At 43.3% G+C, this 15,214-nt stretch overlaps 1 pseudogene; it reads right to left on the reverse strand.

Moving 5' to 3' along the window:
• The window catches only part of LOC136509570 (protein LAX PANICLE 2-like), a 39,509-nt pseudogene extending 24,671 nt beyond the window's left edge, over window positions 1-14,838 (reverse strand).
• Between the last annotated feature and the right edge of the window lie 376 nt (window positions 14,839-15,214).

A 15,214-nucleotide genomic window follows, 5' to 3' on the forward strand; every position in this document is an offset into this window, starting at 1 on the left:
AACCTTTTTTCGGTGCTAATAACACAAGTAGCAACAGACTGGATGTAGGGACATTCAGCCCATACCAGTATAAACCTTGTGTCCTTTAGCGCACCATTCGGGCCTAACGTGCATTAATTATAAATTTACTAGCCAGTGTTTGTTCGAAACACCGACACATACCATGGAGCTCCTAGGTGCAGAACCGACTATGATATTCTTTGAATAATATCTATGTCCAAAAACTATGTGAGGTAAAGAGAGAGTGCAACCTCACACGTGGACGAACCTTTACAAATTAAATTAAATCTATTCACGTACCAACTACTACCTCTGCATGAGCATGCTATTAGGACGATCTCTACTAGTTGGCCCAACGGCTAATTGGGCCTTTGATCTGTGCCCTGATCGGGGGCGCTCAGCCGGTTCTCTGGGCTGATGGGCCCCCATCACACAACGCCATAAAAGGACAATGGTGGCTGGGGCACAAGACATGAGGTTTACCGTAGCCACCAGCTCCTCACCGATGTCCTATCCCTAGACCAATCGAGAGGGGCGCTGTGAGCGACGAGAAGCTCCATCGCCTTCACCGTCCACCACAGCACCGCGCCTACACTGCTGCTTCCTACGATGACCCAGCGAGCGCATCATGGCTACCTCTACTTCGACCCGTTGTGGCTCCTATGTCACCGGCTGCCTCGGCCATGACACGGTTTAGTGAGGTACATCAGCAAGTTATTCTACCTAAGCTAAGTATTTACCCACTGATGTATGCCTAGATGGTCCAAGAACTCTATCAATGGTATGAGAGCCAGGTTTTCTAGGGTGTAGATCTAGGTCGGGGCTCACAAGAGCTCCTCCACTGCTGTAACCACCGCTGTTGCGCGGGAAGAGAGCCGCACAACACAGGTTGCTACTTTTCCTCTGTGCGTGCGTGGACTCTGGCCTAAGGGCACCGCTATGAGACCATTCAACAGAGCCATGTGACGGACGCACACGAGCTCCGACAAAGGGATCCACGACTGGCGCCACCATCTTCCACCTCAGAAAGAAAGAAGGAGGTGATTCAATTCGATTCAGATCAAACCCTAACCCTAACCCTAACCCAGCAATAGAAGTTGGAGTGCGAGAGGGGACTTACCTGGGCTCTCCTCACTACCGGCGCTACCGTCGTTTGAGTAGGAACGAAGGCACCACCACCGTGCGGGCAGAGGCCCGAACCACCAACCGGGGAGGTCACACCATCGCGTGGACCTCCACATCGAGCTCAGGGTCAAGGGCAACGTCGCAAGGCCACTTGACGGCGGCGTGCTCAGCCTCGGGCGAGCGCGCTTACCGATGAGGGGCCCCACGGTGGCGCCACCACTTCTTCCCTGGCCGCCATGGTCGGTCACCGCATGTGATGCGCACGGCGTAGAGAGATAAAGGGGAGAAGCGAATGAAGTTAGGGTTTTGGGTAGAGCCGGCTGTGGGTGGTTTTGATCCGCTGGGATGGCCGGACAATCGTCCGATTGCGATCGACGGCTCAGAGCGAGTCAGGCCTGATTCAGCCCAGGCGGGTGAATGAATTCCCGGTCCAGGCCCAGGTTGTGGCCTGTGCGTGGGGGAGGCGCTACGCGCGCATGTGAGTGGGCCGCGCATTGCTACTGCGGACTGGGCCGCGTACTGTTTTCGCCAGGCCGGGCCAAATGAATAGTAAATGCAGAGTTTTGTTTTATTATTTTTAGAAGTAGTTTTGATGAATTTTGTCAAGTTTTGAATCTCTGTCAAAATTTGAACCAACCAGATACTTTTTTCAGAGAGTAGATGAGTAAAGTAAAATACTTCTGAAAAGTAGATAAATAATTTTTCCATGTTTCCACTACAAAGTTTAATGTTGATTATCTTCTAATTAAATTTGAACCAACGAAAGAATTTAATTTGAAAGAACAGTTATATTTAGTAAATTATGATTATGTTTATCCTCTAATTAAATTAGAACTGACGAAAAAATTTAAATTAGAGGAGTAGTCCTATTTTGTTTAAGTCAGATTATGGTATTATCATTTTCTGACCAACGTTGATGATAACAATATTATAATGAGTTCAAGTTTGAGGTTTAAATCTCTAATAAATTTTACACCAACGTGGTCAATTTTTCAGAGAGTAGATAAGGACCAATAAATGCTCCTAAACTAATAGAATATATTTTATTAACATGTTTCCGCTGTGATGAAGTGTTCATTATCTTCTAATTAAATTTGAACCAATAGAAGAATTTAATTTTGAAGAGTAGTTATATGTATTTTAAGTTGATTTATGAGTTTTATGTATTAATTCTATTTTCTGCCCAACAGTGATGTAGAATTGATACAGAAGTACCTTGTTTATTTAACCGACGAGATCACTCGGCTGCATGCCAACGGGCTACAATGGGGTATGTGAATGAAAAGGCTTGAGTCAAACCTAAGGATGTCAACAGAGCGGGTTCGGATCGGGTAGAGTATCTGGGCACCCAAAACCGATACCCAAACATAAAACCTGAATCCGCCTCGAAACACCGATTCAGGTTAAAATCCATCCCCGAAACCAAAACCCGTGGATCCCTGAAACCCGACAGATAATCCAAAACCCAAAAAAATTACAACAAATCAACAAGAACATCAATACAAAATATGATAAATTAGCAAAACAGATTGCAGATAACAAGATGTAACCATGAAAGTACTGGCAGGCAGCAGCTACAAATATACACAATATGTATAGAATAAATTAGCTAGCCATGTACAGAATAAATTAGCAAGCAACAGTCGCAGCTAGCCATGTACATCATCAATTAGCAAGCAGCAGCAACAGCAATTAGCCAGGGCAAGTAGGCACCTGCTCGCCTCCATGACACCGCCCCCCTGGCTAGGTGCGTCCTGCGCCTACTGAGCTGCCCACGGCCCCTGCTAGGCATGCCGCACACACACGCTGAGTGGGTAGCTCCGGACTACCAGCTGCCGCAGGTGCTTGCCTTCTAGATGGCGGGCAGCGGCCATGGTAGCAAGGCGCCAATGTGGCCAGTCGATGGGTGCCTGGGTGGGGTCAAGCCTCGAGCACGAAGCACCGAGGTGAGCACGGATCCATGGTTCCACATCGAGAGGAAGAGGTCAAGGGCTCCACCGCTCAAGGCGTCCCTGTGCCGCCGCCGCGCGCCCGACTACGACTGCCCGAGCGGTGGCTGGGTCTAGGGTGACTGGGTAAGGGTTCTGAGGGAGAGGATTTCAGGCTTATATGCTAGGGTGGTTGATGGGCTGCTAGTGGGCCAAATTATTTTAGGGCTCCAATGGTGATCCACGGGTGAAACTGAAAACCTACCCCAAACCCGCTAACTTTCAGGTATCTGAACCCAAAAAACTGTGGGCGAGAACTAGACACCAAAACTGAAACTGCCAGACCCGAAAACCACGGATATCTGACCCGAACCTGCACCACTTCCATCCTTAGTCAAGCCAGTTCTGGACAACTTTTTGTTAGTTTATTAATTTTCTGATTAAATTGGAACCAATAGGAAGATTTAATTGGAAAATAAAGTATAAGTGAATGTTTTTATGATAAGAGTTGTAATAAGTAACATGCATGTCTAATTTGACCAACGTTGGATTAAGCATGCATGTTTGTATATAGATTTATCCCGCATGGGGAGAAGTTTGGCATAGTATTTATGCTAGTCAATCCTGCATGGCGGGAGAAGTTGTGTGATGACTCATATGTTTTTGTATCCCGCTATAGCGAGAGAAGTCTGGGTAGCTCTTATGCTATCCTAGTATTAACCATGGCACAATAGAAATGTACCATCATGGTCAATACTAATTAAAAGACAAGAAAAGGATGCAAGTATGACTTGCAAAAGTACAGTTAATAAAAGACCTCGTTGAGTTCTTGAAGTGAAATAAGGAAAGTGTACTCCTAAATGGATCAAGAAGTAACTTTATTTACATGACATAATCATGTGAATGAAGTAAGTTATAAGTGTCCTCGTTCACAGGTTTTCTAAATAGTTCTCGAAATTATGGCAGTTAAGTTCATGCCATATTTCGAGGAGAATAGTAAGATCAATTATGAAAGATACTCTTCATTAAGAGTGAGATAAAGATCAATTAAGAAAGATACTCTTCATTAAGAGTGAGATAAAAATTAATTAAGATGAATATGACTGTTCGAGGAGTATAACGGTCATAATAATTATACCCCTAAGCAGAGAAATAGCTAAAGGTCCGATAGAAAGATAGCGTAGTCAGCCTCAAAGATATAAAGGCGATGCTTAAAGCGCCATATGAGGTTTTAACAGATTAAACTCAAACAAGAAATTTGAAGGTACACTATCTTTTTTAGAAGATGAGATGATCTGGGGGAGCATGGTATGTAGAGATCTATGACTTGAAGAGAAGCAGGACTGTGTGCCCACTTCAGTGATTCAAAACAATGAATTTCTCAATACCTGTTGATGTTGTATAACTTATACAACACCTGTTGTTGGCTCTTTAAAGAAGATGAATAATACAAACAAGGATCTTGTAATACAGGAGCCAGTAGAATCAATTGCCTCTTTGCAATGAAGAGCAACAACAGCCCCATATGAAAGTGCCAGTAGCTGAGGCCCCAGAAGGTCTCAAAGAATTAGTAAACCAGTTTTTCTGATGACTATGAAGTCTATGTTAGTAAAGAAATTCAAATGGAGGATGATCCCACCTCATTTGAAAAAGCCATGAGAAACGTTTACTCGTCTAAATGGCAAGAAGCTATGAAAGTTAAAATAAATTCGATGAATACCAACGTTATTTGGGACTTAGAAGAAATTTCTAATGGAGCAAAAACAGTAGGCTATAAATGGGTCTACAAGACAAAAAGTGACTCCAAAGGGAATGTAGAAAGATATAAAGTGTGATTTGTAGCAAAAGGCTTTACGCAAAGAGAATGAATAGATTACGATGAGAGTTTTCTCTCCAGTCTTATGCAAGAATTCTTTTAGAATCATAATGGTGTTATTGACACATTACGATTTAGATTTACATCAGATGGATGTAAAGACGATATTCCTCAACGGAGATTTGTATGAAAACGTTTACATGGCACAACACAAAGGTTTGTCATGGAAGAAAAATAACATATGAGATGCCGCCTGTAGAAATCCATTTATGGGTTAAAACAAGTCTCTAGATAATAGTATTTGAAGTTGATGAAACAATAAGAAAGTTTGGGTTTTAAAGAAAATGAGAAGGACAATGGCGTTTATGCGAAGTTCAAGAATAGAAAATTCATTTTCCACATCCTTTGAATAGATGACATTCTACTACTAGTAGTTATGTTAATCTGTCATTGAAGAAGAAGTTTTGTCCTCAAGTTTTAATGTGAATGATCTTGGTGAAGCGCCATTGGTTTTAGGAATCGAAATTCACCGAGATAGAAGAAAATATGGTATTATGACTATCGCAAAGGCATACTTAAAAAAGATTCTAAAGAAATAAAGTATGCATGCGAGTAAACCTACTCCTGCTCCTATAGTCAAGGGTAATAGATTTGGGAACTTTAAGTGTTCCAGGAACCGATATGAGATCGATCAAATGAACATGGTTCCATATGCTTCAGCTGTTGGAAGCTTGATGAGTGTACAAGTACAAGTAAGAACTTACCCTAACGTAGTTTACGTATCCGGGATATTTTGGCAGAAGTCCAGTCTAGATATAGATCACTGTAATAGAGTTGAGAATGTTTTGCAATTTTGCAAAGTATCATAGGCCTCATGCTGAGTAAGAAAGAACAAGTACTCTCAAATAGTTGAGGGTACAAATGTTAAGTCTTGACGAGATGTGTAGTAAAATCCACAGTAGTTGCTAACACTCGCAGTTGGAGTATTATTGTGAAAAAACTCCAAAAAATAGTTATGGTGTCATTAGTGATGCATACCATAGTATAGCTTGACATAAGGCTTAAGGAACATGCAAAAGAAGGTTAAGGGAATTAGTACTCGAATTTAACAATGGTAGTCAACAGTAATAACCATTTAAAGTAATTAACTCCTAAGACAATAGGTCAAGTGTGCTGCCAAACACATTAACATTGAGTTATATGTTATAACGGAGAAAATCTAGAGTCATTTTGAAAGCATTGAGGATATAAGTACCAAGCAAGTACTTGCGGATCCGCTTACCAAAGGCTAGCCACCCAGTGTGTTCAGAGAACACACAGTCAACATGGGTTTACGGAAAAGCCTATGATTTCTAGATACTACGGGCCTAGTTGGGAATCTGTTTTAAAACAGAGAGGTGCATTGTAGCTGTTTAATCTAGTGACAACTGACTGTGACGATGAGGCACACTCTATGCACTGATCTGTGATGGAATGGAAAAAAGATAAAGTAAGTTGAGTTTAAATCAAAAGGTGAGATCAGGGGGAGAATGTTAGGATGATCTCCACCAGTTGGCCCAACGATCAATTGGGCCCTTGATCCGTATCATGATCGGGGGCGCTCAGCCGGTTCTCCTTGCTGATGGGCCCCGTCGCGCAGCGCCATAAAAGACGGTGAGAGCTGAGACACAAGACACGAGGTTTACCGTAGCCACCAACCTCTCACCAATGTCTTATCCCTAGACCGATCGAGAGGGGCGCTGTGAGCGACGGAAAGCTCCATCGCCTTCACCGTCGCCACAGCACCGCGCCTGCACTGCTGCTACCTACGACAACCCATCGGGCGCGTCACGGCTACCTCTACTCCGACCTGCTATGGCTACTACGTCACCGACGCCTCGGCCGCGACACGGTTTAGTGAGGTACATCAGCAAGTCATTCTACCTAAGCTAAGTATTTACCCACTGATCTACGTCTAGATGGTCCAAGAACTCTATCACATGCACCCATGCATATGTATCATCAATTCTAATAGTTCTAATGGATGAGAAGGATATATACCATATATATGGCGTACCCATCGATCCAGTGCAGGCACGCATCATATCATATCAGCACGATCATCCATGCCATGCATGCACACTGAATTATTGAGCTGATGATGAGGCGCGCGTGATCACTCACAACAAGACACAGGCCCGGCAGGGCATGCAGCAACTGCAGCTGCAGGTACGTGGTGCGATGTCACGTAGTCATGCACATCAGGGAGCGCATCGCATTTGCATAGTATACAAAAACGAGCTGGCGTCTCATCCGTCCATCGCTGATGGCGAGGCAGGTGTGGTGTGGCCACCGTGTGTTAGGTGTCACGTCCATTCGTGAACGAAAGCTCCAACGTCCACCACCACTGGCCGATCGAGCACAGTGCTGTGTATAGTAGTAGTAGCTGCTGCTGCTAGTGCCGGCCAAGCGACGAGTACGTCACAACACTAGTATACTAGCACGCACAGCTGTGGGTGGCCAACGTTAACACATCAGCCACGTACATATGGACGTGCAGGATACGTATCCTGAGCTTTCCGAGGTCTAGAGCGTCATTAAAATTTGGGACCCCTCGTGTAATAAACACTCATGATCGATCGCAACTTGTAATGACTATAATACTGACCCGATGATTAGTCTTATCTTTCGCCAATGGACAACGATCTATTTGATAATTTATATATAAAAGTCACGTCGTGACTTTTATAACAAAAAAAATATGAAATGATTTAATTGAAGGAGATAAATACTTAATGTCATTTAAGTAGGGGGGTGGGGGTTCTTACTTCGATTAGTCCCATGTTCTTGGAGTTGATCTCTTAATTGTTGAGAGGGTTTCTTCCCAAATGCGGTAAATAAGGCATACACTAAATCTTACAAGTAAACTAGTTATGGATCGGAGATGGCGGCTAAAGTTCTCGTTTCCAATTTTGTAGAATTTCAAGATTGCAATGTATCTATGATATGAAAAGATTTCCCTAACAAATCGATTCAATTCTCAATTCATAATTTAGAAGCTACAGTAAGGGAAGGAACCTACGGTGCTTTTCTTCAGTTTTGTGGACTAGCGACCTAAGTTGCTTTCCTGCATGGAGTCATGCCAAATGAAGTTAACTGTTAGTCGATTAGGATGGCATAATATAGAGTCTTGGAAAGGCGAGACGTCACGACTTACTTCATCACAGTTCACACCCCACGGTTCAGGCAGCGTCAATCGGTAATTCTTGCAGCGCTTGACTGCTACCTTATTCTTAATTTTAGAGCATTTTTCAATACAAATCTAGTGACATTACCAGTTTTGTATCACAAGAGACACATGCATAATAATACTGTGTTAGTTAGTTAAAGGCTTGTCGCATACTAGTTTGCTCTAGTTTCTAACGCAGGGCGTATATTGACATCAGGCACGGATCAGAGTGGATAAAAACTCAAAAGGTCCACCAGGACTTCACTTCTCTAAATTTAAAATATCTTAATAATATTTTTTTGATGGCAATATCTTAATAATATGGCATTCCTAAACATTGCGTCATAAAAATTTGGAAAAAAGGAATGAATTTGAATTTATTTGGTCTTATGAAGAAATCATAATGTATTTGAACAAGTTTTGTAACATATTGTCTAATGTTTGTCGAGGCAAAAAAAAAAACATCGTATAATATCCTTCACATCGGCATTACATGATATCTTTATATATGCGTTAAATTGAGCAGTTTGTTAGGTTCTTTGTGGTGGAACTGATCCACTTGGATTCAAGTTTTTGACATAACACTGGTCTTCAATTTTTTTGAATTTATTCTAGGATTTAGCGGCTTTACGCTTTTGGTAGGATAGAGATGAGTGTGGTAACTTCATCAATCTCGAGATTTGTTGGTCCAGCTCAGTCTCTAAGTGATCGTAGGGGTATGGTGTGTGCGCATGTTTATATAGATAGGTGTGCATTGTATTTTAAGTGTTTGCGTTTGTACTGAGTTTGATAACAAAAAAATATATCCATATATATCTGTACTATAGGCTTTGTAAAAAGAGTGATATCCATATATATCAATTACCTTCTAATGCACTTTATAAATGGATAGGCAATGACACTGGCCTGTGAAATCAGTTTTCCCAGCTTAAATTACAGAACTACTATTCTGCAAGAGTTTGCTTGCCTTGGTTGGATCAAAATTGAACCATGAAAAGTGTGGAGTAAAGTGATGGGGGAAAAATGATATGAAGCCTTTGGTTTTCTAGACTAGGCTGCTAATTGAATTATAGCCTATGTGTATACATTACTACCAGCTAACAACTACACGAGCACACATAAAACTATATGGGAGGAAAAAGCATAATCATGTGCACATACCTCCACACAACAGAGGCCAGGAAAAAAGCCAAGGCCAATATCTAAGAAAAGAAAGCATCAAAGTGTTATGAAAGGAGGTGAAAAGAAGACAAAGTTGAAGCAGCCGCCTACTAGAAGATGTCTAAGAGAAAAACAAATTAAGGCTCTATACATGCATGGCTCACCTACCACTCTAGCAAGATAGACTAATTTTAGAGCGCAGTGAAAGTGTACACAGGAAGATCCAAGATACCGACTAAAGAACCAAAGAAAACTTGGAGTAGCTTATCACCTAACTGAAAGCTGTATTTTGGCATTAGACATATAGGTTTCAATAAGCAACTAATTAGCTGGAAAGGACATACTAAGTACTAGTACTAGTTCTATTGCAGTACAGTTTTAGTGCAAATCTCAGGTGCGTGACAGGTAACATAAAGGTTAGGGACAACCTGTTCGTTTCGGCTGGATTGGCTTATAAGCCATGACTGAAAGTACTGCTGGCTGGTTTGGTGTGAGAGAAAAATACTGTTCAAGCCATGGATTATAAGCCAGATACGAGCAAAGCAATCCAGCTGAAACGAACAGGCTGTATGAATTATGCACACACTCCTGTAAAGACTTGTCCCTTTTCTCTAATATAATGTGTGATTTGGATCCAATAAATACATTGTCGTGAAACATTTCTTGAGACAAGACAAGCCTACTCCAAACATCTGTCATACTTCCACTACATGAGATTTAAGATTTTCAGTGTTTATTTTTTAATGGCCGAAGGTTTTGTAATCTAATTTGACAATCTCCTTGGGTGAAAAGAAATTAAAACAAGGAATCCCAACCCTAAAAACCACTATATATTTAATAAATTACCCTTAGGAATAATTCCTTAACTAGACTAAAGAAACCTTGGCTATTTCAGTCGGCCATTCATAAAAATCAGTCGAGCATTCTTGGAAATCACGTAGTGATCAAAACTACAAAAGGTGTAGTGCAATCATTCTAAAATAAATGATTTATGTTGTTGGAGTTTGTATATACAAATGTTTGATGACTCCTCCCATTTATTAGGTTTCAATGCAGTGCTTATTAATGATTAATGTTATTTTATTTGATCTCATCACAAACCTTACACATAGTCAAACTTAACCTAGTATATTTAAATAAGTATATAAAAAATAATATTGTTTCTTTATGGTAGGTTAGAACCGGCAACTGTCCATTGAACCTATAGATTTTATTAAAATATGAAAATTTAAAATGAAATTGCATAGTATACAACAAAGAGCCTTGGGTTTGTTCCACTAATCAGATATTTTCATTTCCCCCTACTCATGTATATATATGCTGTTCATGCATGCATTGTCGATAAAGCATCAAACTAGTTGGGAAAAACCATTTGATCCTAACGTAGCAGAAATGAGACTTAAGACGATCGATGCTGGAGTGCTGTACACGTATGCACTTTATTTCCTAGAAAGCAAATAAAGGCCAGCTCACGTAGGGCTCAGGAATCAATTAAACCGCTTTTAGAGAAGTTGATGATCAGAAAGCTCCAGTTTGGATTCCTCCGGCACTATGACGATAGGACGACTGAAACAGAATTGTACCATACTTAGTCATGTGAGTTTTGATTATATAGCGCGAGTTTTCTCGTTGCACTTCTTTTCTTTTTCTACTAGATGATCACATCATCGAGCACACAATCTTATTGGCTTCCATGAATTCAAATTTATTTCAGCCCGCAGCAGTTGTGTCCAGCAACATCGCGGATATTGTATATTCAGCTAGGTTGATGCATGTATCTAGCAAATACGGAGTACTTCCTACAGGGTTCAAGTTCAATGTCTTGGTATGCGACGTTTTTGTCTCTGTTGCAGTTGACTCCATATTGTTGTGCTGATGAGGTCAGGTGATTATGCTCCACGAATTGTTCCCTGACGCCACTGCTACTACTACTTCAACCAACAACCACCCATCCATGCAGATCGATGCAGCACCGACAGTCTCTAGCTAGTTTTTGCCGGCCGGAACTGTTAGCTTGGGCGGGGCATAAACAAACCTCTAGTGGATTTCGACCAGCTATAAAAATAATGATTAGCTAGCTAGGCATCTTTCAGAGTGTACTTTGACGGATATTTATGGGCTGGAATTTTCAGTTACCGGCAGAAGATGAATATTCAGAAATTAAAAAGGCCGGGTCGCCATACCATAGTAGTGTATTATATTCACGTCGATCTTATGCAACTTATGAACCATTAATTTTACCACCGCGTCTTCACACATGTAGCAATATACTCCCTCCGTCCTAAATTATAAGTTATTTTAACTTTTTTTGAAGAGTCAAAATATCTAAAGTTTAACCAAAATTATAGTTACTAGCTCGTGTCCGAGCCTCTGCATTTCTACCGCATAATTTAAACCAGGCGAATTATGTGTACCTAATTGAGTTACTAGCTCATTCAATGGGGAGTAATAAGATACAAGAGGGGTGCTAAGTGCAGGTTGCTGGGGCAACGGCCTTTCCTGAAAATTGAAGATAGCTACTGTCTGTATCTATTTGCTTGCAGGTAGCTAGCAGCATGGCAGCACGTCCACAACCACAAAGCCTGGTTGCAGCAATGGATCCAGAGACCATTATGATGACAACATGCATCTTCCTCTCCTACACAGGGACTGTATATGTATATATGCTTATATGGAGCTTATGAGAGAGAGAGAGAGAGAGGCTGCTTGTTGTGCTTCCTGCGGCGGGCATTCCACGGTAAATAAAAGCACTACACATTGTGGTGCACATAGGATGGTGCATGACTTTCACTGGATTAGGTGAGATATGGCCCCCTTTTTTATCTTTAGGGGGCAGTAATATCTTCAAGTAAACTCAACACCACTCTCACACTTCTTCAAGTTCTAATTTCCTTCAAGGACAGGGTTTCTTGGGCCCTTCCGTTTCAGGTAAAAGTTGGGAGCACACTAGTCAAGCTTCCCATCATGCATGGACAATGCATATATATGATGGTAGTGGCCGTATGTATGCATGCATGTCCAAAGATCTCCAGGGGGAGGAGATCGAGGGAGAAATTAAACCAAAACCTTAATTAATTAGGCGCAGCCACAAAAGCATGCATCATTAAGCTTAGTTAGATGAGATAGCGAGAGAGAAAATAGAGCCCTTAATCGCCATGGGGTCCGGGCCGGGAGGGCGCCTGGCCTCCTCTCCCTCCCCCCCTGACGTAACAGGTGAGACGCACACCCCTCACCTACACCATTTGTCACAGCAACGACAAAGACCTATGGGATGGGAACCTCGACATCTAAACTACTGTCCGTAGCTCTAAAGCTCCTTTCACCTACCAATATTTGGCGCTGCAGGTAAAGGCACTCACTCACTCTCTCACACACTAATGACATACAGACCACCTCTCTCTCTCTCTCTCTCTGCTAATAGATGGCAGAACGAAGCAGCTAGGTTAGATCCATTCAGATGCATATATGCTGCCTGCCAAATGCCAATGGGCAAGTGACTCGTAGTAATAAGTAATAACTTCCTGCTCCCGGCCGGCCCTTGCTTTGCTTGCGGCCTTCCAACCTTTCACTTCATCGATCTTCCTCCAAACTTGTTCTCTAGTGCTTTTCTAACTAAGAATTGAGGCACTTTACTTCATACTATGTTTAGTGGCAGAAAATGTAGTTATTTCTTTGTGGAGGTAATTATTTCTTTATTGTTATAAAATGTATTTTCTTGAACTAATTAATTAAGTTTTTTTTTCTTTAAGAAGTTTCTTCCTAACAACACTCACTGACAAGCTTGATCGCCCCACATAACACTCTTTCGTGTAATAGGTGGCGTAACATGTTTTCATATATATGTTTCAGGATATCAGTAGCCTGATGATGTATATTCCTAACGCGTTTTCATCCTATGTTTAGATATCGATGGCGTAACAGCTTACCGGTTGAAATTTATTTTGATTTCTCATATTAATCCCACAAATTATATTGATCCAAGTTTTCTTGCACTGAGGTCAGCTCACTTAAAAACAAACCTAGAACTTAAGTCGTAGTAGCTAGTAAAAAGTTATTGTTTAAAACCCAAGCAAGAGTTCACCCATTGCACAAACAAAAACACCCACATATATATGCATATATGGTAATCAAGAAAGAGAAAATTTAAAAATATGGCGAGTCAAAAAAAAAGGCATCATGGGGATGGAGGTGACATGCATGCCATACCTGTGAATCGTCGTCAAGGCCCAGCTTGTTAACAAGGTACCTCATCACTACTCTAACTGTCATCCTCCCGTCTCTGCTGCCCATCAACAGCAACACACACACACACAGCAGCAGCAGCAGGTCAATGTGGCATGATCAAACAACAAGGATGCATGGTAGATTAATCAAAAGAACAAAAATCAAAACCTAATAATTAACTAACACAAAGGAATTAAGCAAAGTCAATTTATTATTGATTATATATTATGAATTAATGAACACATGAGAGAGAGAGAGAGAGAGAGAGCCAATAAGGTACTAGTAGTAGTAACTAGTAGGTGGTGCAGTGCAGAGAGATACTCCTATGATGCATATGGAGAGTCGAGAATCGAGATACTAACCTAACCCTCAAGTAGCTCCTGGGGATCTGCGGCAATGGCGGCTCCCTCCTCCTGCATGGATGAGCGGCATCGGCATGAGCTAACCACCCACATTGCCCGGACAAGTCGCCTGGCGGGACGCGGACATGTCCTGGCTACTCACTGATTCTGGGCCGCCCGGAGCAAGAACCACGTGCCGGCGTCGTGGGCGGGTGGTGGCGGCGCCGCCGCCACCACTGTTCCCACCGGCGCTGCCGAGGACGAGGACGAAGGCCCTGCTGGTTGTAGAGAGAGCTGCAGCTGCGGGAGCAGGGGCAGGGGCAGGGCCGAAGGCCGGCTGTACGGACGTCGAGGGGCCTGCGTCGTCGTCGTCGGGCCTCTGCCGTTTCCGGTGCGGGGGCGACGGCGGCGGCGGGGATGCTGAAGACGGGCCGATCCCGAGCTGAAGCCAGGAGGAGCCGGCGTCGCTGCCGCTGCTACTGCTGCTGCTGGCTGCCGCTTCCTGGACCTGGACGTCGCGCGGCGGCTGCGGCGTCAGGCGCGGGCTGGTGCACTACTATCTCTGGCTGCTCGGGCTGCTGCTGCTGCTGCGGTGGCGAGGCGGTGTCCTTGCTCTGCCGGTGCGGGTGGGAGGGGTCCTGTGCCATGGGCCTCAGGACGACGCTGCGGCGGCAAGGAGACGACGGCGTCGGCGGCAGCTGATGTTGTTGGCTGTGGCTTCTGCTGATGAGGCGAACGCTGACGGCGGCCGGCCCATGGGCGTGGCGGTGCGGCCGGAGCAACGTCACCATCCTTTCATGCCTCCTCCTCTCTGGTGGCGTTGCGCCGCGCCGCGGCCGACACCATAGAGAGAGCTAGCAAGAGGAGGAGGAAGAGACGAAGGTGCAGCAAGAGGAAGAAAATGTTCAAAGGGGCAAGGTGCCTTTGATATAAGCAAGGTAGACACACGGCCAATCATACATTACACTGCACTTCTCTTTATTTCTCCCTCTGGCCTCTGCTGGCTACTGGTGTCTCTACAAGTACTACCCTTGAGCTGAGCTGCGTGCTGGATCGAGTAGAGAGAAGGTAAGTTGTCATGGGCGTCACGCACAGTGCCTAACTTTGATGTTTGTTGTGGGATGGACGGGTGGGCGGTGGATGCACTACGAGACATGCCATTTTTTTCTTTCTCTTTCTCTCTACTGTGTGTGCGCGCGCGCGCAAAAGGGCATATATGCTTGCTGAGGTCATCACATGCCATGCACTAGCGCGTGTGTGACGTTGACTAGTTTACGGTTACCTGAGCTAGCTTAATAGTTTGCGCATGTTGTACGTACTGCTTGTGTGTGTGTGTCACTAACTATTGCTTAACCTTTGCAATCCTTGCAGGTGCGTTTGTTCTCTTGCTGCTGTTATTTTATTATATGGA

This window comes from Miscanthus floridulus, chromosome 15 (genome assembly GCF_019320115.1).
Source record: "Miscanthus floridulus cultivar M001 chromosome 15, ASM1932011v1, whole genome shotgun sequence".
In the NCBI taxonomy this organism is placed as follows: Eukaryota; Viridiplantae; Streptophyta; class Magnoliopsida; order Poales; family Poaceae; genus Miscanthus; species Miscanthus floridulus.